This window comes from Hypanus sabinus, chromosome 9 (genome assembly GCF_030144855.1).
Source record: "Hypanus sabinus isolate sHypSab1 chromosome 9, sHypSab1.hap1, whole genome shotgun sequence".
NCBI classification, from domain to species: domain Eukaryota; kingdom Metazoa; phylum Chordata; class Chondrichthyes; order Myliobatiformes; family Dasyatidae; genus Hypanus; species Hypanus sabinus.
The window spans coordinates 127959428-127984371 of NC_082714.1; the positions used below are offsets into that span (position 1 = coordinate 127959428).

The window sequence follows — 24944 nt, forward strand, 5'->3', positions numbered from 1 at the left end:
TGTCATTCTGGAGACGTGCAGCCCTTTCATCCCCGTCACTTCATCTCTTCTGCTGTTTGTTGTTTGTCTCTAATCCTGGAGACGTGCATTTCTCAGCTCCTTTGTCTCTTCCTCTCTCCTCCTCCTATGCTTGTTTTTGTCATTCTGGAGACGTGCATGCCTCTCCTCCTCTGTCTCCTCTTCTCTCATCTATTTTGTCCTGACTCTTTGATCCTGCAGTTGCACGGCCCTGGCCTCATCCAATTCTTGTTCTCTCGCTCTCCTTGCTGCTTCCGGACAACGTTTGACATCATCTCTTGACCTTAATGTCCCCCTTCTCTTGCCATGTGGCATAATTAGGCTGTCCATTTTTTTTACCCTAATGCTGGATAGAAGATATGAAGCAGTAACACCAAAGCCTCCAATATGCTGATTATTCTTGATGATGTGGTTGGCGCTCTCCTAAATGGACATGATATAGTCACCGCTGTCCTTTGACTGCAGCAAAGGGTTTGATGGGTGTCTTGGAGTATGTCATTACCATAAGATTTAATTATCTCTTATTGATGGGTGGCAGTTAGATCTGTCCCAATCCTGCACATGCTGATGCTGTTTAGCAGAATGTGACCGCTCGAAATAGAGCTGCCCTGCCCTTGTGCTCCAGTTGGTGTCACTGCTGTGAGCATCGTGAGTTGCTTCTGAGGCTGGCCGTGCGCATGCGTTGTGGTGTCGCAATGCAGCTTCCATCATAGCTGACATCGGCTGTCGAGTAAAAGCGGGGCTGTTGATTTTGGCGAGTGAGCAATTTTATACGAATATATAACCCTGAACTTTGTCTGCATTCTGTAAGTTAAAGCATTTTAAGTTGATTTATCCAAATATAGTGCTGCTGTAATGCACAATTTGTGCTAATTGGAGGTCACAAACAGAGCATGAGAATTTTAGTAATATATAGATATGGGGTTCTGTTTCAGTTACATTTCCATTGGCTAGACATTGTGTGAAGTTAGTTGTGCAATGGATTATTGCATCTTTTGATACATTTACTCAGTTATTTTCTTATAAAATTACACCTAGATACCTAAGGCCCATATCCCAATATTCACAGCTGCAACTTTTTCCCTCCTAATACTCTAGAGAAGGATCATGTGTTGCAGTCCACCTTCTGCCCCAAGACAACAGAACAACTTTAAAAAATCATGTTCAATGTTTTGTGTGGTGTTTTTCATCAATGATTCCCAGATCAAATGGAGTTAGGACTGCAGTCACAGTGCATCTCCTCTGCAAGAGGTACTGTCTAGTTTTAAGTAACGCAGGATAACTTTCTATTGTGCTAGTTTGCATGATAGTCCCTTCAAATCTTGGATGTAATCATTCATCCACAAGGCTAATGCTGGCAGCACACAGTAATTACAGAAATTAGCACGCATTGCAAAGCTGGCATTCTGCTTGGTCAAAAACCGTGGGCACAGGTTGATTGCACAAAGCAATCTAACGTGCTTATTTATGGGACATTTTTCTCAGCTACATTTTTCTGTTCCTTAATAACCAAAAACTGACTGTCCTCTTCCCTTACAGTTCCAAATCTGCTCAACTCTGTAATGCAGCATTTTGACAATACTATTTATTTGTCATTAGATGTAAGTTTTGGACTTTTGAACTATGTTTAGTGTTCCTTCATGCATATTCCTTGTGACAAATACTCATTAATTAACTGCTATATATGATGTCCTAGTCCAACCTGTATTATTTCCTTATGCACATAGCTTCATGATTGATGGAAAGTCATTGAATGAGGCATGAGAAATGGCTCAGAAAATCAGACAGGCACAGATCTTCCATTGCATTGTTATTGTTTGTTTCAATCTTGGACTGCTGGCATCTAATGAACATTGCTTTATTTAATTAGATTTTTTATTTTCCCCATAATGAATTTTTGGAAGCTTAAATTCTCCCTGAACCATTAGCTCTTGTAAAACAGCATAACTGTTGCAGCACACTTCATCTGATTGAAAAGTTCCGATAATAGTGTGAAATATTAGCTAAATCTCATAAACATGGGTAAGTCAATACAAACAACCATATACAATACAATACAAATAATGATTTTTGTTGTAACTGTGCAATAATTAATGTTTTTGTTCTTTGTATTTTTTCCGCTGCTGGTGAAGTATTCCTTCCAAACTCATCTCACTAATTAGAAGCAGCACAACAGAGCAGTGTGCAGAATATTCTTTTGTTATTTTCAGAAAAATCAAAGGCTATATTGCTGAAGGACATCACAAGCTAGAAGAACATTGCAGAGTAAATCAGAGTAAATACAACAATGAATATTTGCTATTGACATGCTTTTGCTCATATTCTCTGGATACTTCACTGTGTTTTAGCATACAGTCTTGTTTCATTTCTAAGGTTCACTTATTATCAAAGTATATAAGTCTGAAATTCTTCTTTTATAGATAGCCACAAAACCAAGAAAGAAAAGAATAGCAGCACAATCATCAACCCCCAAATCCCTCCTCCTTGCACAAAAAAAAACAAACAGAATCAGAACAGGCACATCAACTCCCAAATCCCCCCTCCCCTGCATACAAAGAAAATGAGAACGATTGGGTGAAAAACACAGAATACAAAAAAAAACATAAGACTGAAAAAAGTCCACAGTCCAAGTCCACATCCAAAACCTGGGCTACGTTCTCCCTGTCTGCAGTGGAGTGATCTCACCAGCAATGAAAAAGACTGTCTCTCCTCTCCGGCAGCAGGGTGATCCCCCAGCAATAAAAAGGCAGGCAGCCAGCATTTCAATCTCCTTCATTGGTTCAATCAGCAAAGAATGGAAGCTTTAATTGACGAAATGGGGTTGACCATTAGCTTGCACTCCATCCCACAGCCTGCTTGCCACAAGATTCCCATGTGCTGTCTCTGGCTCCTTGAATCTCCTCAGAGACTGCAGAGCACAGAAACACCCAAGTGATTTCCAAGCTGCAAATCACAGGCTCCAAGAGTTCCAGAATCACATTCAAAAGTAAAACAAATGTAAAACATATAAAAGAAGTGGAATATATGATTTCATGATCTATCCAGAAGATGTTGACTGAACGAGTGTTGTTTGCAGGTGTTATCTCGACTGATGTGACCATTTCCATTTAAAATTACTGTGCTTGTTGCAGTCATTAAATACACCTACAGGTAACTAAACCAACATTAAAAGGAATCAGACACCTGTATTGCAAATGCATTGTTGTGGCCTTATCACATAAAAATTGACTACACTTCATTTTTAAGTATGTGGAACAAAGGGAATTTCAACTAACATTTGAAAACAGGCCATGAATTAAAAGATCTAGAAAGTGGCAACAGAGTGGAGGGTTCTATTACAGGATGCTAAAACTACCCAACACGCCAGCCTAACCACCATCAAGGACATATACTCAGAAAGGTCCCAGGAGATGACCAGTAATAGCATGAAGGATCCCACCCACTCTGCTCATGGACTTTGTCCCACTCCCGTCAGGGTCAAGGCTATGCAGCATCCATGCCAGAACTACCAGGCTCAAAAACAGTTACTTCACTCAAGCCATCAGGCTAATCAACATCTTCACCTATTTACCCACCCCACCAAAACTTTAGTATTTCCTAATGTGCAGATACTGCTGTACCTAGCGCCACTTCATATAATTAGTCTATGTACATAAGTTAATCTTGTGTCTTGTTGTGTTATTTATGCTTATTTTTTTTTTCTTTGCTGCATCAGATCAATCAATTTTGTTCTGCTTGTATACTGAAGAATGACAATGAATAATGCTGTATCTTGAATGACAATGTACAGAGTTCTGCTGAGTGAAAAGGCAGATATGCACCAAACCCTTCCTTTCAGAGTCTCTGTGTGATATATCGAACATGGAAAAGATGGGATTATGCAAAGGTGTGTGTGGTGGGGGGGGGGGGGGGGGGTGCAGAGGAGATTTTACCCAAAAGCAAAGCAATAGAGACAATTGCAATATTTTATGAACAAACTGCATAATAACAAGCCACAGGGGGCCACAAAAGAAGAGAGAAAAAGATATTTAACACAATAAGGCAACAATGTAGCTGAAAACAAGAAGCAACTGGTGAGGCAGACTGGATCAACGAGTTAACAAAGAACTGTGGATAAGAACTGGTTTTAAATAGCAAGCAGCACACACAAAATGCTGGTGGAATGCAGCAGGCCAGGCAGCATCTATAGGAAAAAGTACAGTTGATGTTTCAGGCTGAGACCCTTCGTCAGGACTAACTGAAAGAAGAGATAGTAAGAGATTTGAAAGTGGGAGGGGGAGGGGAGATCTAAAAACGATAGGAGAAGACAGGAGGCCTAGGGAGAAAGAAAGGGGGAGTGGAGCACCGGAGGAAGATGGTGAGCAAGCAAGGAGTGATTGTGAGAGGGACAGAGAGGAAAAAGAGACAGAGAAAAGAGAAAAAAAGGGAATAAACAAACAAACAAACAAATGAATAAATAAGTAAGTAAATAAATAAATAGATAGATAAATAAATAAGGGATGGGGTAAGAAGGGAAGGGGGACATTAACGGAAGTTAGAGAAGTCAATGTTCATGCCATCAGGTTGGAGGGTGACGAAGGGTCTCGGCCCGAAACGTCGACAGCGCTTCTCCCTATAAATGCTGCCTGGTCTGCTGTGTTCCACCAGCATTTTGTGTGCGTTACTTGAATTTCCACATCTGCAGATTTCCTCGTGTTTGGTTTTAAATAGGCTGGGGGTATTGAGTAACAAAGGAGTGTTGGGTGATTCCTGTTAGCTGGCTGGAGACTGGGAGGTTCCCAGCTGTGCGGGTCTGACAGGACGTAATCCCCTTTCCAACAGCCAGCACCCGATGGCTCAGGACAATCCGGATGGGCCTGGTGGAACTCCTCAATGAGGCTTAGATTGAGGATGAACCTGGATGGCAGTAGTCTGGCTGGTTACGAATGGGTGTTAGCTTGAGGGCAGTAGATGCAGTTGACAGCTTGGAAAGCCCTATGTGCCCTCTACCAAGCATTTCAGCATCAACTGACCAGGACCCTGGTGAATGAGGCCTCCTCCACTTGCCCCTTCACGGGGAACAATAGGTGTTGGTAGCCATGAAGCTCTTCAAATGGTGACCTGTGGCAGAGGAGGTGTGAAAATTGCAGGGCAGCTCAGCCCAGTGCAGATATTTGTTCCATGTGGAAGGGTCAGAGCCAGTGAAACATTGCATGAGTTCATCCACTTGTTGGTTAGCTCTCTCTGACTGACCATTGGTGTGTGGTTGATCGCCAGATGACAAACTCAAAGGTGCAGAAGCAGGAGCAGAATGCTCGCCAGAAGTGTGAGAGGAATTGTCGGCCCCAGTCCGACACATTGTCCTGAAGGAAATCATGGAGGCAAACTGCATGTGGGAGAACCTATTCTTCCATCTCAGAACTGACAGAAGTTTGGGAAGAAGGGCAATGAAGCGGGCCAGATTGGAGACCTTGTCCTCCACTGTCATGATCACTGTGGCCGCATCAGAAGGTGGCAAAACCATGATGAAGTCTATGATTGTCAATGGATTGACTGGGGCCATGGGAGCCCAGAGGGCAACTAGATGAAGGAATTAGACTGGCCACATTAAGGGCAGGCAGCAACAGACTGAGGAACATCTGCGATCAAGTTGGGCCAACAGAACTGGTGTCCTAGAAAATCCAGAGTCCAATGAGCATCTGGGGAAGGCCAGAGAGGAGTGAGGAGTGGGCCTACTGGAGTGCCTTAGAGGGCATGGCTGCTAACCTGAACAAGCTATTGTCAGGTATGATGGCCAGAGCAGGCTTATGCTATAAGCCTGATAGATCTGATTCTCAAAGTTGCCGGTGATCTGGGTGAGGATCTGTGAGGATGGAATGATGGGCTGAAGATAGGTCGCTATTTCAGCTGGGTCAAATTGTCTTGACAGGGTATCTACCTTGGTCTTTGTGGAGCTGGGCTGGTAGGAGGTGGTGAACTTGAATTGCTTGAAGAAGAGAACCCTATAAGCCTGCCATAGTTGGACTTGGCAGGTCTGATGTATGGATACAAGGTTCTGGTGGTCATTTCACATAGGTAGGGCTCTGTGTTTCCCATTAACTAATGTCCCCATATCTCTTAAGGCCCATTTGATAGCATCTTCCACTCTCCTACTCTATAACAGTGCAGTGAATCTCCACATGTCCATGGGATACTCCATTTCTGCAATGCTGGATCTCCAGAGAGTCATCACTGCCAGCGTACCTGAAGCATCTGCTTTTATATTTATTCCTTACCAATTAAAAAGTTGCATTTCAGTGTTATTGGCTATGGGTCACCTGAATGAACTTTACATAAGAACATAAGAGATAGGAGCAGGAGTAGGCCAATCGGCCCATCAAGCCTGCTCCGCCATTCAACAAGATCATGGCTGATCCAATCTTAACTCCAGTCATCACCGAGTCCCACAAGGCAACAGTGCCAACCAACAGGGCACCATGCCGCCCATTTTATTTTATTATTCATCCCGCCCAAACCCATGTGATCACCCAGGGGAAAAGAAAACCGATTCGCCAATTGAGGAGAAAAAATCCGGAAAATTCCTCTCCGACCCATCCAGGCTATCAAAAACTGGCCCAGGAGATCACATGGCTGATCTAAACCTAGCCTCATGTCCACTTACCTGCTCGCTCACCGTATCCCCTAATGCCATTTTTATCCAGGAAAATGTCTATCTCCGTTTTGAATTTATTGCGTGTAGTAGCTTCCACAGCTCTCTGGGGCAGTAAATTCCACAGCCCCACTACCCTCTGAGTGAAGAAATTTCTCCTCATCTCAGTCCTGGAACAGCATCCCCTTATTTTAAGATTATGCCCCCTAGTCCTAGTTTCACCCATCATTGGGAACATTCTCCCCGCATCCACCCGATGGAGCCCCTTCACAATCTTATATGTTTCAATAAGATCGCCTCTCATTCTTCGGAACGCCAATGAGTAGAGTCCCAATCTACTCAACCTCTCATCATACATCAACCCATTGCCAAGTCCAGCGAGTTTTGAAAAATTATCACTAATGCATCCACAATCCCAACTGACACTTCCCTTAAGACCCTAGGATGCAAGCCTTCCGGTCCAGGGGATTTATCCACCTTCAGTCCCATTAATTTATCAAGTACCATTTCCTTGGTGATTTGAATTGTAGTTAGCTTCTCTCCCCCTAGAGCCCCCTGTTTATCCAGTGTTGGGATATTTTGAGTGTCCTCTACTGTAAAAACTGATACAAAATATTTGTTCAGCGTTTCCGCCATCTCCATGTCCCCTACTTTAACTTTAACACCTTCTTTTTGGCATTGGTCCAGGCCAGCACTCTTGTATTGCCCTTCTTCCACAAATGACAACTGGTAATTTATGGCCCTTGTTCTCTTCGATTCTGACTGGTTCAAAGCAGTCAAACCAGCTTGAATCACACAGGGCAGGCATTGACCACACCATTCACAAGCCTGCATGTTATATGATATCAAAGAGAACCTCACAAATATCCTCTGAATTAGAAATCATTTTTAGTCCAGCAGATTACCTGGAGCGCCATTGTGTCTACTTTAAAACACTGATCAAGCCAAGCAACTTCAGTTCACGAAAAGGAAGATGCAGAGTAGCTTCACAAAATGGCAGCCTTCATGACCTTCGAGCACCTGGCAAGAACAAAGAAAATTGGCCTGCCTACTTCCACTGTCCTTGATTCATTCGAATTCACTAATTTGTAGACTATAGCTCCTCTGGTCAACACAACAATGAAAGTGACCACATTCAAACATAGGTGCAGAAATTCTTCTGATTTGAGAAAATCGTATTTAACCACCAATGTGCAGCAAGCCAATGCACATTTAGCAAGAAGACCAAGACAACTGTGCAATTGTTCAGATTTTTCACACTTATGTAATTCAAAGGTCTTTCTTCTACCATTACAAGAAAATTGGGGAAATTCAGGTCGATTGTGAATGATGGAAATTAATTGTTGACCCCAGATCTTGGACCTGCTCTAGCAAGGTGCCTTTAAGTATCATTGAAACTATCATTAAATCTTATTAAAGCCTATTTCTACCATCTAGATGACTCCATGTGTTAGTATGCACTAGGCATAAAATATCCAGAAACATTTTTGCGAACTTTATAAATGACACAATGAGCACCTGTTTAATTTTAGTCATTGATTTTCTGATAAAGTTCTATCTTTGCCACAAGATTCTGAAGGAATTGACTAGTCTGTTTGCTTGCATTACCTCCAAGGTTAAGAAAAATAAAGTAAATTTATGTTCAAATTGCATGCATGTCACCACTTACTACATTGAGATTCATTTTCTTGCAGTCACTTACAGAAGAACACATACAACAGAATCAATTAAAACCTGACACAAATAAATAAATAAATAAATAGATGGATAGATAAATAAATAAATAAATAAATAAACGGGTAAATAAATAAATAGATAAATAAATAAATAGATAGATAGATAGATAGATAGATAGATAGATAGATAGATAGATAGATAGATAGATAGATAGATAGATAGATAGATAGATAGATAAGTAAATAAATAAATAAATAGATAGATAAATAAATAGATAAATAAATAAATAATGCTGAAAGCATGAGTTGTAGAGTCCTTGAACGTGAACCCTGTTTGGTGAAATCAGTTCAATGTCAAGTGAAGTTACCTACATTGATTCAGGAGCTGGATAGCTGAAGGGAAATAACTGTTCCTGAACTTGGTTGTGTGAGACTTAAGGCTCCTGTACCTTCTTCCTGCTGCCAGTAGTGAGAAGAGAGCATGGCATGGATACTGGTAGTCCTTGATGATGGATGCTGTTCTCACGTGTCAGTGCACACTGTAGATACTGTATGCTTAATGATAGGGAGGGCTTTCCCTGGGATGGACTAGGCTGAATCCACTACTTATTGGGCTTTTCAATTCTTCAGCATTGTTGTTTCTTATTAGAATTTAAAGAATTCATTTATGAAAGTTTAATGATTAGACTTTAGAATTCATTTATTGTTTATGAAGCATCCAGAAGGTACAAAAGGCACTATATAATTGCAAATTGTTTTCCTATAAAACAATTGGTACTTACTCTTTCTCAATCATTGGTGTCTCATTTCTGTTCTTTCAGCTGCAGATCATCCCAGTACTCTTTAACAGCCTCAGGTTATGAATGTATTCTACTGCATGTTCCCGCTCTTTCTTTATTTCTATCCTTTGACAGTATTTCATTAAATCATTTAACACTTTCTAGCCCGGTCTCCAGTGTTGATCATCCACTTGGAAGCGAAAAAATCATGACCGACAAAGTTAGTCTATCGTTCTTCTTATGCTGTCGTATTAAGTCAAAGTTCACCTCATGCCCCTAAGCACCACGGCACATGTAATCACAAAGTCATAGCCCTACAACTCGCCCACTGGCAAAACTGATTGACAGTTGACACAATAGCCACAGTTCTACATATCATCCTTTCACATCTGGAGAAGAAGGGTGCTTATGTGAGAATGCTCTTCGTGGACTACGGTTCAATATTCAATACCATAATTCCCTCCAGGCTTAACAAGAAGCTCAGAGACCTCGGCCTTCACCCTTCCTTGTGCAGCTGGATCCTGGACTTCTGTCAGATTAATAGCAGGTGGTGAGAGTGGGCTCCCTCACCTCTGCCCCTCTGACCTTCAACACAGGTGCCCCTCAGGACTGTGTCCCAAGTCCCCTCCTTTACTCTCTGTATACCCATGACTGTGTTGCCACCCACAGCTCCAATCAGCTAATTAAATTTACTGATGATACTACATTGATTGGCCTAATCTGAAATAATAATGAGGCAACCTACAGAGAAGAACTCATCACCCTGACACAGTGGTGTCAAGGAAACAACTTCTCCCTCAATGTCATAAAAACTAAGGAGTTGGTTGTGGAAGGGAAAATGGAGCCAGGCTAACCCCTATTGATATCAATGGATCCAGGGTTGAGACGGTGAATAGCTTTAAATTCCTCCGCATACACATTGCCGAGGATCTCGCGTGGTCTGTACATACCAGCTATGTGGCGATAAAAGAACAGCAGTGCCTCTTTCACCTCAGATGGTTGAAGAAGTTTAGTGTGAGCCTGCATATCCCAAGGAATTTCTACAGGGGCACAACTGGGAGCATTCTGACTGGTGCATCACTGCCTGGTATGGGAACTGTACCTCCCTCAACTGCAGGACTCTGCAGAGAGTGGTGTGGACAGCCCAGCGCATCTGTAGACGTGATCTTCCCACTATTCAGGACATTTACAGAGACAGGTGTGTAAAAAGGGCCTGAAGGATCGGTGGGGACCTGAGTCACCCCAACCACAAATTGTTCCAGTTGCTACCATCTGGAAAATGGCACCGACAGCTTCTTCAGATCATCAGATTGATTAGTTCATGCTGACACAATTGTATTTCTGTGTGATATTGACTGTCCTGTTGTACACACTATTTATTACAAATGACTATGAATTGCACATTGCACACTTAGAGACGTAACGGAAAGATTTTTACTCCTCAAGTATGTGAAGGATGTAAGTAATAAAGTCAATTCAAATTCAGTTGAATAATTACAGAAGTCTGAAAGCCACTGCCAGTCAAAATAAACTTGACAGAATTAAACAGAAAGCACAAATGCTTAAAGACTCTAGATAAGGCGACAATTAACAAATACAAGGCTGGCAGGGCTCATGACATAACTCAGACTTTAAGTTGTAGAAGCATCTTTGTAATTCCTTCCAGTTTAACAACAGGGCAATTATAGCAGGGTAACCAAAACTGAATACAATATTCCAAGTGTAGCCTTATTAGCACTGGTACAACCACACCGTGACCTCCCAACTTTTATACTCAAGCCCTGAATCTTGATGTTGTGTGTGCCAAAAACTTTCTTCATCACCCTGTCTATCTGTGACTCACTTTCCAAGAACCATGTATTTGTACACCAAGTTCCACAACACTCAAGAATCAAGATATAAGATTCAAGTTTACCTGTCACATGCACATTGAAACATACTGTGAAATGCAACATTTGTGTTAATAGCCCACACACCCGAGGATGTGCTGTGGGCACTCCACAGGTGTCACCACACTTCCCAGTGCCAATACTTCATGCCCACAATGCTCGGCAGAAAATCACAGAATGACTTTCCAAATTGTACAGTACTGTGCAAAAGTCATAGTCACATATATAAGGCTTTTGCACAGTACTGTATTTGTCAACATAGAGCAGAGAGTGAGTTTGTAAATCTGGCAGGAGCGAGGGACGTTGGGAATGGCTATGGTGGAGTGTAGGGGGAGGGGATGTGGGACAGTGGCAGAGAAGGAGAGCCAGGAGCAGGGGGTGGAATGGGTGCAGATGTACCCAGCCCTGAGAGACCAGGAAAGGACATTTGATTCCAAACACTTGACTTATTGATCATTCCACTTCTCTGTACCATCTGCAAACTTTCTAACTTACTATATTCTTACCCATATAATTGTTCATATAGTTGACAAACAATAGGCCCAGGACTGACCACAGAGGCACAGAAACAACCTTCTACCCCCACCCTTTGCTTTCTAATATCAAGCTAATTGTGCATCCAATTAGCCAGCTCTCTGTGGATTCCATGCAATCTAACCTTCCGGAGCAGCCATCACATGGAATCTTATGAAAAGCTTTACTGAAGTCAGGCCCTGAAGTTATTTCTATCTTCATACCTCTTAAGACTTCCATAGGTCTTCTACTGCAATGTGGGCTATCCCCAGTATCACATCACCTTTGCTAGTTCCACAGTCTTCATGTCTTCCTTCATAGTAAAACTAGAAGAGGAGTAACTATGTTGCTTACCTCTTACTGTTCCACACAAAGGTATGTTCTTTGGTGTTTGAGGGACACTATTCTCTCTCTAATTATTCTTCTCCCCTAAATAACATAAAAATATATTTGGATTTTCTTAATATTCTCTGCCAAAGTTATCTTTTTCCAGTACTAATTTTCTTCATTAGTACACTTCCATATCCCTTCTACTGCTCCAGGGATTCACTTGATCCCATCTGTCTGTACCTGACCCATGCCTCCTTCTTTCTCCTGGCCTCAACTTACCTGCTTACCGAGGGTTCCCTACTCCTTCCAGCTGTGCCTTCAATTCTAACTGGAACATGCAGACCCTGCGCTTGCACTATCTTCCCTTCACAAGCCTGCCATTTGACTATGCCCCCATTGCTTGCAAACAACTTCCTCCAATTGATTTTTGGAAGTATGTGTCTCATACTTTCAAAATTCACCTGGTCTCGATTTAGAACTTAACTATGTGAACCAGTTCTCCCGTTTCCATAACTACATTCAAACTAAAAGAAATAAGTCTCTGGTGACAACGTGCTCTCCACTATCATTTTGTTCACTTGACACACCCTATTACTCAGGAGTAGGTCAAGCTTTGGCTTTTCCCCAGCAAGGTTCTCTGTATATGTCCAAGAGAACTTTCCTGAATATACTTAACAAATTCCTCAACAGTGTTGTAGTATAAGTTAATAAATTTCAGGACCAGTAGTCATATTTGAATTGAAAATGGTTTTTAATGCACAGAGGTAATTGATGCCAATAAATTAATATATTTGTTAGTATAAATTGATGTGATGGGCTGTCCACACCACTCTCTATAGAGTCCTGCGATTGAGGGAAGTACAGTTCCCATACCAGGCAGTGATGCAGCCAGTCAGGATGCTCTTAGCCTTGCCCCTATAGAAAGCTCTTATGATGTGGATGCCCATGCCAAACTTCTTCAACCGTCTGAGGTGAAAGAGGCGCTGTTGTGCAGACCATGTGAGATCCTTGGTGATGTTTATGCCGAGGAACTTGAAGCTGCTCATCCTCTCAAACCCAGATCCGTTGATGTCAATAGGGGTTAACCTGAGTCCATTCCTCCTGTAGTCTACAACCAACTCCTTAGTTTTTGCGACATTGAGGGAGAGGTTGTGTTCTTGACACCACTCTGTCAGGGTGATAACTTCTTCTCTGTAAGCTGCCTCATTATTATTTGAGATTATGCCAATCAGTGTATTATCGTCAGCAAATTTAATTAGTAGTTTGGAGCTGTGGGTAGTAACACAGTCATGGGTATTCAGAGAGCAAAGGAGGGAGCTTAGGGCACAGCCCTGAGGGGCACCTGTGTTGAGAGTCAGAAGGGCAGAGGTGAGGGAGCCCACCCTTACCACCTGCCAGCGATCTGACAGGAAGCCCAGGATCCAGCTACATAAAGCAGGGTGAAGGCTGAGGTCTCTGAGCTTTTTGTTGAGCCTGGAGGGAATTATGATGTTGAGTGCTGAACAGTAATCCAAGAAGAACATTCTCACATAAGCATCCTTCTTCTCCAGATGTGAAAGGATGATACGTAAAGCTGTGGCTAGTGCGTCATCTGTTGATCCGTTGTGTCGGTTTAAAGTGGACTCCAAATTAGTGCATATCGTAGGGTCCTTCTGTGTGTGTTTCAAGAATGATTGGTCTCATAGTGTCGCTCAGTCAAGCCACCAAAGTTTAGCTGGAGTTCCAATGAATAAGCTCTTTTTTCTGTCTCAATATGGGAATCTGCCATTCATCCATAGCTGGCCTCATTTGTTTGTCAGCACATACTGTGAGAGTTATTGGGAAATGTTGAACAGGTTAGGAGTATTCCTTAGAACATACAGTACAAGAATAAAAAGTGATCTTATAGAAGTGTATAAAATCATGACGTCATAGGAGGGGTGAAGGAACTCAGCCTTTTCTCCCATATTTGCAGTGTCAAGAACATAGGTTTAAGAGTGAAAAGATTTAAGATGAATCTTAGGGTCAACTTTGTTTTTACGTGTGGTGTCTATGTGGAATCAACAACCAGAGTAAATGGTTGATGCAGATACAACAACAACTTTTAAAAGATAGTTAGATAGATACATGGGCAGTATATGTTTAGCTTATCGGCCAAACACTGGCAAATGGGATAAGCCTGCCTGGTTCATTGTTGGCATTAACCAGTTGGGATGAAGGGCATGTTTCTGTTTTATATGACTCTATGAGTTATGTAATTCAGTAATTGTGTTGCAGTAGTTGTCAATAAACTTACATTGTGAATTGATGTACAGAAACAAAAATAGTTCCTCTAGATTATGTTTACTTATTGTATTTGATCAGCGTTGAAAAATAAAATTCGCAGTTTTCAAATTCGGGAGTCCTCTGGATTATTCTGTTATATTTTTTTTAATCTTCATCACATTATAGAATGATTTAACCTTCATGTTCCTGTCACATTTTTTAATTTTTACGTAATCAGAGCAAGCTTAATCTCATCATTTTTTGGATTTAATCTCATTATTGTTGTAGCATTTTCTGCTTTCCACTGTTTTAGATTTACTGCTTTCATTTTCCTTGAGTACATCAAAATAAATTGATCTATCTTTGATATGTATGCATAATGCTTATTGGCAAATTATATAATTTGAATATTTTTATATAAAATATTTAATTATATAAAATTAATATTTTAAATGAGTATAGACATAAGTCAAAACCCCTTCCTCCTTCAGAAATTTTAAAATAAGGTTGCAGTTATCTGCAGATCCCTTTCCAATGTGCAAAACTGACAATATTGCTTTAGCCATCCAAAGATCTTGTATCCACAACACCGTTACGAAGAGCCACCTCCATATCCTAAAAGGACTCTCTATGCTGTTGACGATTTATGCTTCCTGATTTTCTTTCTGGAAGGAGACTGCACATTATAGTTTTGGTTCCATCAGATTTCTGTGCCTTTTTATTTTGATAGCTTTCTGATGGATAACTCCAGATCAGCTAAGGAAAATCATGTCTGATGAAAACCATGACTTATGAAACTCATGAAATATTCTTTGCAAAGAAAAGTTAAGTTGAAGCCAGGCTTATATAGCCTATGATGAACTCATCGTGAAATGTGTATTTTTTTGAATACTAAGGAAATTTCTGTTATGATACAATGATTTTTAAATCATTTTTTAAAGAGAAATCTACCATAAATTTATGGCTCCAACAAAACTTGCTTTCAAGCTCTATTTGGGTTCTACTGGCTGCCAAGAAGTGCTTGATAATAGTTATTTCAGTAGAAATTCATCTGGGTAATATAACTATGCTCTTTGCAACTCCATTTGTGGGCAAATATGAACATGCCTCATGTAGCATACTCCTGTTCAGTCATACAGGTCCACTTACATCAAACACACCAAGTAACTCAGTATATAGAGGGTCCTACTCAGGAGGGTGCAATACTGAACCTGGGAACAAGGCTGGCATGTAACTGAAGTGGTAGTCAAGGAGCACTTTGATTCTATTGACCATAAATCTAATTGTTTTAAGATTGTGATAGGACAGGTCCACAGATTAGGGTATTGAACTGGGGCAGTGCTAATATTGGGGGAATTATAAAATATCCAACACTGGTAAATTAGGTGAGCTGTTTAAGGAGAAAGGAAAGTACAGCAAATGGGAGGCTTAATTTTAACTGTATGATATCAGGAGTCTAGGAGCAGTATGTTCCTGTTATGATCAAGGTAAACCTAGCAAGTTCAATGAACGCTGGCTGACAAAACATATCGAGGTTCTGGTCAAGAAAAAGAAGGAAGAATACTTTGGGTTTAGGAGGTCAGGGACTAGTGAATACTTGATGATTTAAAAAAAGACTAAGAATTCTCTTCAGGACGGCAAAGAGAGGGGCAGGACTGGAGGCAAGGGTTGGGTCAGTACTGCTTGCTGCTCTGCTACGTTTACTCTGCTCTGTGTCTACACTGAGGCGGAAGCTGTGGGCTCCCTCGGCTGCTCCAGGCTTAATGACTGCAGGCTCTGCAATGTTGTATTCCGTGATGTGCTGAGCAGAGGATGAGGCTGGGAGAACATGACATGCTGGAAGCCTCTTCAAACAGTGGTAATCAGAGCTTTGAAAGCAAAAATCTCAGCTTGGGTGGCTTCCACCTCAGCTGTAGTAGTAGCTGAAATCCTAGCCATCACACAAGGCCCAATTATTGGGTCCTGAAAGTCACTGCCTAGCAGAATTATGTGGGAGTACCTTCAAAACCAAAGTCCAAGTTGAGTTTATTGCCAAATGCCAAGATGTGTGTATATGCAGATGGAAAGAAAAATGCGCTTGTAAAGGACTGCAGTGGATCAAATGACTGCTCATTGTCACCATCTCAAGGGGAATTAGAGATGGGGAATTGTATTAGAACATAGAAAATCTACAGCACATTACAGGCCCTTCAGCCCATAATGTTGTGCCAACCTCAATGCTTACTCTAGAAGCTGCCTAGAAATTCCCTACTGCATAGCCCTCTAGTTTTCTAATAGAGGCATTGTCCTGAACAAAAACAGAATACATTAACCTAAAAGAAACATGATACCAGTAATTACTTCATAGCTAAAATGATGAGTGCTTGTGGTCTGCCCAGAAGCAATTCTAAGCATGGATTTAGACTTCTCCATGCCCCAAGGCATCCTATACAGGTTTTCAGATAGGCCCCAATAATACCCTCCAGCCACTTCCTCCCTGAGAATAAGGTGCTGGCTGTCTACACTATTGATGCCTCTTATCATCTTATAAATCACTATCAAGTCACCTCTTATCCTCCTTCACTCCAAAGTGGAAAGCCCTAGGTCACTCAACCTTTCCTCATATGATGCCCTCTAATCCAGGCAGCTTTTTAAGACCAATGTGAGCACATGTCTGATTTCAAAGCAAATCTTAAGTATTGCTAAATATGGCAAACTTGGGAAGTTCTTATTTTTGTTAAAAGCATCTTTTATATTCATAGCTGGTATGGGGAACTTGGATGAATGTAGGCATTCATGGAAGCATGCAGTTGAACACAAGGATTTAACAACAAGATGAAGGGCTGGTCATTGAAAACAGACCAAGGTAGAAATTCCTCTTTGCAGAAGGTGGTGTATTTCTCAATTTCTCTACCCAATTTCTCTGCAGAATCATTAGATGTTTTTAAAGGATAGTGGATAAATACTTGATAGGTTGAGGAATAGAGGAGCTTGTAGAAACGGTACAAAGAAGCTACCATAGATCAGCCATGATCACATTAAATGGTGGGGTAGGTTTGGATGGTCTGATGTTCTACTCCTAATCTTTTTTTTGTATATTTGTGTAGTCTCATAGGATGCTTTTAATTATTTATGTGAAAACAGGTATATTTAGAAGCACTGAAGATACACAGAAATGTGACTAATATTAATCTGAAGTAAGTAGCATGAAGTCTTTATTGAGAAAACAAAATGGGTTTATGATGGTTCAGGGTCCAGTAAGAGTTAACAGATTTTTGTAATAGATGCAAACTGAAGCTTGACATTTGAAAATATATTTTTGATATATTTTAGTTTAACCAGCACAGAACAAAATAAAGGGCATTACATTAATTTCTGGTGTATACCATGACAAGTTCACACATTTTTTTAAAATAAACATTTTTATTGAATTTTCAAATGGTTACAGAAGGAAAAAAAATCAACCCTTCCCCCCTCCCCTTAACCCCCCCCCCCCCCCCCCCCGTAACATATCCCTGAAGAAAGAGGAAAAAAGAGAGAAGAAAATAGAAAGAAAAAAAGAATGCCTGGATTTCGGAAGATCCCCACATGCTCCATGGAGTTCACAATAGCTTTAGTATATATATTCATTTCTTTCCCCAAATAACCAATAATTTTATCTTCAGAGCACCTATGTATTTAATCCTATCTTTTGTAAATAAGTGCACCAAATTTTCAGAAATATTTCATATTTATCTCTTAAATTATAAGTAATTTTTTCAAGTGGAATGCAGCTGAAAATTTCATTCTTCCAACAATCTATACTTAAGTATGAATCCGTTTTCCAAGTAACTGCAATAGCCTTTTTGGCTACTGCCAATGCAATTTTTATGAATTCTTTCTGATATTTATTCAGTTTGGATTTCAGTTTTATCCCTTCAATATCGCCTAGTAAAAATAATGTTGGATTATGTGGAAGTTGTGTTCCAATAATTTGTTCCAATAAAACTCTTAAATTTGTCCAAAAAGGTTGAATTTTAAAACAAGATCAAGTAGAGTGTAAAGAAGTACCAATTTCTTGATTATTTCGGAAACATTGATCAGATAAATTTGGGTTTAATTTGTTTACTTTTTGTGGTGTAATATATAATTGATGTAAAAAATTATATTGCACTGATCTTAACCAGACATTTGTTGTATTTATCATACTGTCAAGACATAGTCTTGACCAACTTGTTTCTTCAATTTTAGTATTCAAATCAGTTTCCCATTTTTGTCTTGACATGAATTTCTTGTTTAATTGCCTGTTTTTGAATCAAACTATACATACAAGAAATATTTTTTTTAATTTTTCCTTTTTGAATTGAAATTCCTATTTCATTAGGTTTTGGCAATAACATTGTTTGACCCAATTTATCTCTTAAATAAGCCCTTAATTGGAAATAACAAAAAAGAATGTTGTTTGATATTTTGTATTTATTCTTTAATTGATCAAATGACATTAATATACCTCCTTCAAAACAATCTCCTATATATCTAATCCCTTTTTGAAACCAATTGTATAAAAGTTAGTTATCCATTGTAAAAGGAATAAGTTTATTTTGAATTAAAGGTCTCTTTGCTAATAAAGATTTCTTTATCTCATCATCAACATTTATCTTATCCTCTAAATCAATCAAATGTTTTAATATAGGAGATTCTTTCTTTTCCCGTATCCATTTAGATTCCCACTTATATATAAAACCTTCTGGTATATTTTCTCCTATTTTATCTAATTCTATTCTAATCCATGCTGGTTTATCTTCATCAAAAAAGATGCAATAAATCTAAGTTGACTTGCTTTATAATAATTCTTAAAGTTTGGAAGTTGTAACCCTCCTAGGTCAAGTTTCCATGTCAAATTTTCCAACGATATTCTTGACATCTTGCCTTTCCAAAGGAACTTCCTCACACATTTATTTAACTCTTGAAAAAACTTCTGCGGTAATAGTGTTTGGAATAAATATTGTAATCCAGGGAATATATTCATTTTTACAGCATTTACTCTGCCTACTAATGTTATTGGTAATGTAATCCATTTATCAAGATCTTCTTGAATTTTTTTCAATAATGGTAAATAACTTAATTTATACAAATTCTTTATATCATTATCAACTCTTATACCTAAATATTTTATACCATTTATTGGCCATCTAAATTGAGTTATTAGTCGACATTGACTATAATCTCCTTTAGTAAGTGGTAGAATTTCACTTTCATCCCGATTTATTTTGTAGCCTGATATTTTCCCATATTCTTCCAATCTAGAAGATAATTTACGCAGTGAATACAATGGGTTTGTTAAATAAAGCAAAACATCATCAGCAAGTAAATTAATCTTATCTTCCTCCTGGTTAACTCTGAAACCCATAATATCTGGATCCGTTCTAATTAATTCAGCTAATGGTTCTATCGCCAACACAAATAAAGCAGGTGATAATGGACAACCTTGTCTAGCTGACCTTGTTAACTGAAATGATGTTGAAATTTGACCATATGTCACTACTTTAGCTTTGGGATTAGTATTTAAGGTTTTAATTCATTTTATAAAGGATACTCCTAATCCATATTTTTCCAATACCTTAAATAAAAAATCCCATTCCAATCTATCAAATGCTTTTTCTGCATCTAAGGCAACTGCCACACTCATTTCCTCCCTCTTTTGTGCCAAATGAATTTTGCTAAATAACTGAGTTACATTATCAGCCGATTGTCTATTTTTGATAAATCCTGTTTGATCCATATGTATTATCCATGTTGAGATAGAAAGGTTTTTATCACAAATAACTCTTCCAAAATTGAATTCAGAAAAACAGAAGGGATTAGATATGCCTCTTACATTAAAAGAGGTCAAAGAAGCTCTAGGATTACTTCAGAGTAATAAGTCCCCAGGAGAAGATGGTTTTCTGCCCGAATTTTATAAAAAGTTTAAAGATTTACTAATTCCTCCTTTTATGGAGTTAATATACCAAGCAGAAAGAATGCATAAACTTCCAGAATCTTTTTCAACAGCTATTTCAATAGTATTGCCAAAAAAAGATAGAGATCCCTTAAAGCCAACATCATATAGACCTAACACAAGGAATTCTGCAGATGCTGGAAATGAAAACAACAGACACAAAATGCTGGTGGAACACAGCAGACCAGGCAGCATCGATAGGGAGAAGCGCTGTTGACGTTTCGGGCCGAGACCCTTCATTAGGACTAACCGAAAGAAAAGATAGTAAGTGATTTGAAAGTAGTGGGGAGAGGGGGAAATGGGAAATGATAGGAGAAGACCGGAGGGGGTGGGATGAAGCTAAGAGCTGGAAAGGTGATTGGCGAAAGTGATACAGAGCTGGAGAAGGGAAAGGATCATAGGACGGGAGGCCTCAGGAGAAAGAAAGGGGGGGAGGAGCGCCAGAGGGAGATAGAGAACAGGCAAACAACTAAATATGTCAGGGATGGGGTAAGAAGGGGAGGAGGGGCATTAACGGAAGTTAGAGAAGTCAATGTTCATGCCATCAGGTTGGAGGCTACCCAGCTGGAATATAAGGTGTTGTTCCTCCAACCTGAGTTTGGATTCATTTTGACAATAGAAGAGGCCATGGATAGACATATCAGAATTGGAATGGGTTGTGGAATTAAACACCTACGCTCGGTCCGCCAGAAAAAGCAGGATCTCCCAGTGGCCACACATTTTAATTCCATTTTTTGACTTGGACTCAGAACTTGGACCACGAGCTTGGACTGGGCTTGGACCAAGAAAAGACAGAATACCCAACTCCGAGTAGCGGCAAATATAACCATATAACCATATAACAATTACAGCACAGAAATGGGCCATCTTGGCCCTTCTAGTCTGTGCCGAATGCTTACCCTCACCTAATCCCACTGACCTGCACTCAGCCCATAATCCTCCATTCCTTTCCTGTCCATATACCAATCCATTTATTTTTAAATGTCAATATCGAACCTGCCTCTAACACTTCTATTGTAAGCTCATTACACACAGCTACCACTCTCTGAGTAAAAAACTTCCCCCTCGTGTTACCCCTAAACTTTTGCCCCTTAACTCTCAACTCATGTCCTCTTGTTTGAATCTCTCCTACTCTCAATGGAAAAAGCCTATCCACATCAACTCTATCTATCCCCCTCATAATTTTAAATACCTCTATCAAGTCCCCCCTCAACCTTCTACACTCCAAAGAATAAAGGCCTAACTCGTTCAACCTTTCCCTATAACTTAGGTGCTGAAACCCAGGTAGCATTCGAGTAAATCTTATCTGTACTCTCTCTATTTTGTTGATATCTTCCCTATAATTCGGTGACCAGAACTGTGCACAATACTCCAAATTTAGCCTTACCAATGCCTTGTACAATTTTAATATTACATCCCAACTCCTATACACAATGCCCTGATTTATAAAGGCCAGCTTACCAAAAGCTTTCTTCACCACCCTATCCACATGAGATTCCACCTTCAGGGAACTATACACCATTATTCCTAGAGCACTCTGTTCTACTGCATTCTTCAATGTCCAACCATTTACCATGTATGTCCTATTTGGATTATTCCTACAAAAATGTAGCACCTCACACTTATCAGCATTAAACTCCATCTGCCATCATTCAGCCCACTCTTCTAACTGGCCTAAATCTCCCTGCAAACTTTGAAAACACTTCATTATCCACAACGCCCCCTACCTTAGTATCATCTGCATACTTACTAATCCAATTTACCACCCCATCATCCAGATCATTAATATATATGACAAACAACATTGGACCCAATACAGATCCCTGAGGCACATCACCGGTCATGGGCCTCTAACCTGACAAACAGTTATCCACCACTACTCTCTGGCATCTCTCATCCAGCCACTGTTGAATCCATTTTACTACTTCAATATTAATAACTAATGATTGAACCTTCCTAACTAACCTTCCATTCAGAACCTTGTCAAAGGCCCTACTGAAGTCCATATAGACAACATCCGCTGCTTTATCCTCGTCAACTTTCCTCGTAACCTCTTCAAAAAATTCAATATGATTTGTCAAACATGACCTTCCACGCACAAATCCATGCTGACCATTCCTAATCAGACCCTGTTTATCCAGATAATTATATATACCATCTCTAAGAATACTTTCCATTAATTTACCCACCACTGATGTCAAACTGACAGGCCTATAATTGCTAGGTTTACTCTTAGAACCCTTTTTAAACAATGGAACCACATGAGCAATAGGCCAATCCTCCGGCACCAACCCCGTGTCTAATGACATTTGGAATATTTCTGTCAGAGCCCCTTCTATTTCTACACTAACTTCCCTCAAGGTCCTAGGGAATATCCTGTCAGGATCTGGAGATTTATCCACTTTTATATTACTTAAAAGCACAGTACTTCTTCCTCTTTAATCGTCAGAGTTTCCGTAACTTCCCTACTTGTTTCCCTTACCTTACACAATTCAATATCCTTCTCCTTAGTGAATACTGAAGAAAAGAAATTGTTCAAAATTTCCCCCATCTCTTTTGGCTCCACACATAGCTGTCCACTTTGATTCTCTAAGGGACCAATTTTATCCCTCACTATCCTTTTGCTATTAATATAACTGTAGAAACCCTTCGGATTTATTTTCACCTTACTTGCCAAAGCAACCTCGTATCTTCTTTTCTAATTTCTTCCTTAAGATTCTTCTTACATTCTGTATATTCCTCGAGCACCTCATGTACTCCATGCTGCCTATACTTATTGTACTTTGTAGATCTCTCTCTTTATTCCTAACCAATTTTCCAATATCCCTTCAAAACCATGGCTCTCTCAAACTTTTAACCTTTCCTTTCAACCTAACAGGAACATAAAGATTCTGTACCCTCAAAATTTCACCTTTAAATGACCTCCATTTCTCTATTACCTCCTTCCCATAAAACAAATTGTCCCAATCCACTCCTTCTAAATCCTTTTGTATCTCCTCAAAGTTAGCCTTTCTCCAACCAAAAATCTCAACCCTGGGTCTAGTTCTATCCTTCTCCATAATTATATTGAAACTAATGGCATTGTGATCACTGGACCCGAAGTGCTCCCCAACACAACACCTGACCTATTTCATTCCCTAACAGAAGGTCCAACACTGCCCCTTCTCTAGTCAGCAATGTATTGGTTCAAAAAACTATCCTGCACACATTTTACAAACTCCAAACCATCCATCCCTTTTATAGTATGAGCAACCCAGTCTCTGTGTGAAAAATTAAAATCTCCCACAATCACAACCCTGTGCTTACTACAAATATCTGCTATCTCCTTGTAAATTTGCTCCCCTAATTCTTGCTCCCCATTAGGTGGTCTATAATACACCCCTGTGAGTGTTACTACACCTTTCCCATCCCTCAATTTCACCCAAATAGTCTCCCTAGACGAGCCCTCTAATCTATCCTGCCAGAGCACCGCCGTAATATTTTCTCTGACAAGCAATGCAACACCTCCCCCTCTTGTCCCTCCGATTCTATTACACCTGAAGCAACAAAATTCAGGAATATTTAGTTGCCAATCACACCCCTCCTGCAACCATGTTTCACTAATAACTACAACATTATATTTCCAGGTATCAATCCATGCTCTAAGCTCATCCATCTTTCTTACAATGCTCCTTGCATTAAAATAAATGCATTTGAGAAATTCTCCACATCTTCCTCTCTGTTTATCTCTAACAGCATAAAGAACTTTACTGTCTTCTTTTTCTTCCTTCTCCCAGACATCTGTTCCTACACTCTGGTTCCCCTCCACCCCCCCCCCCCCCCGTATCTAGTTTAAATCCACTGGAGCTTCTCTAGCAAACCTACCTGCAAGAGTATTTGTCCTCCTCCCGGTCAGATGTAAACTGTCCTGCCGGAACAGGTCCCACCTTCCCTGGTAAACTTCCCAATTATCTATAAATTTGAGCCCTCCCACCTGCACCATGTCTTCAGCCATGTGTTGATCTGCACTATCTTATTATTTCTAAACCCACCTGCACGTGCACTGGTAACAATCCTGAGATTGCTATCCTGGAGGTCCTGCCCTTTAACTTGGCACCTAGCTCCCTAAATTCATCTTTCAGGACCTCCTCACTCTTCCTACCCACGTCATTGGTCCCTACATGGACCATGACATCTGGCTGCTCACCTTCCCTCTTGAGAATACTGAGAACTTGATCTGAGATATCTCGGATCCTGGCATCAGGGAGGCAACAGACTGTCCCGGATTCTCGATCTCATCCACAGAACCTCCTATCTGTCCCCCTAACTACCGAATCCCCTATCACTACTGCTCTCCTCTTTTCCCTCCTTCCCTTCTGAGCTGAGAGTCCAGTCTCGTTGCCAGAGATCCAACCACTGCAACTTGTCCTTGGTTGGTCGTCCCCACCAATAGTATCCAAAATGGTATACTTATTGTTGATGGGAACAGCCACAGGGGTGCTCTGCTCTTCCTGTCTATTCCCCTTCCCTCTCCTGACAGTCACGCAACTACCTGTCTCCTGACTCCTAGGGATGTCTATCTCCCTGAAACTCCTGCCTATTTCTGCCTCTGCCTCCCGAATGATCCGAAGTTCATCCAGCTCCAGTTCCCTAACATGGTTTGTCAGGAGCTACAGCTGGATGCACCTTTTGCAGGGGTAGTCATCAGAGACAGCTGTGCTCGCCCTGACTTCCCACAAACTGCAAACGGAGCACTCAACTGCCCTAACTGCTGCCTCCATTACCTACTCCTAAGGTAATTAGATTAATTAAAGGAGCTTACCCGGCCTTACCTCACCTGGAGTGAAGCTTGTACTCAGCCTCTGCTCGATTTTTAAAATTCCCCCGCTGATCTCAGAGGCCGACTTTCACGTGCTTGCGCAGTCATGCCCC

General features: G+C 40.4%; 1 protein-coding gene across 1 annotated transcript in view; it reads left to right on the forward strand.

The window, feature by feature from the left end:
* The first annotated feature begins 731 nt into the window (after positions 1 to 731).
* Positions 732 to 24944, forward strand: part of pdyn (prodynorphin) — a 279199-nt gene continuing 254986 nt past the window's right edge. Inside the window, exon 1 of the mRNA XM_059980532.1 lies at positions 732 to 824. The gene's annotated coding sequence lies outside the window, so the exon portion shown is untranslated. The remainder of the gene's footprint in view (positions 825 to 24944) is intronic.